Here is a 617-nt window from a genome sequence, read left to right as displayed (position 1 = left end):
GAGGCAGCTGATCGATGTTTCTCTCTCATCGATGTTTCTAGCTCTCTATCTCTCTCCCTTCCTCTCTGTGAAAAATCAATAAAAATATATTATTAAAAAAAAAAAAGACTCACACAGACTGATGGTGAAGGGATAGAAAAAGGTTTTTCAGGCGAATGGACATGAAAAAAAGCTGGAGTAGCAATACTTACAACTGAAAAATTAGACCTCAAAGTGAAGGCCATAACAAAAGATAAAGAAGGCCACTTCATAATACTAAAGGGAGCAATTCAACAAGAAGATATAACTCTGGTAAACATATATGCACCCAATACAGGAACACCCAAATACATTTAAAAAAACTTCTGGAGGATATCAAGGAAGAGATTAACAGCAATACAGTCATATTAGGGGACCTTAATACCCCACTAACACTACTGGACAAATCCTCTAAACAAAAAATCAGCAAAGAGACATCATCCTAAATGACTCACTAGGTCAGATGGAATTAATTGACATCTTCAGAACATTTCACCCCAAAGCCACAGAATATACATTCTTCTCAAGTGCACATGGGTCATTTTCAAAGATAGACCATATATTGGGTCACAGGCAAAGTCTCTTCAAATTCAAGAAGA

The sequence above is a fragment of the Myotis brandtii genome, unplaced genomic scaffold, assembly GCF_000412655.1.
Source record: "Myotis brandtii unplaced genomic scaffold, ASM41265v1 scaffold9, whole genome shotgun sequence".
Classification (NCBI taxonomy): Eukaryota; Metazoa; Chordata; class Mammalia; order Chiroptera; family Vespertilionidae; genus Myotis; species Myotis brandtii.
This window is presented reverse-complemented; position numbering follows the sequence as displayed.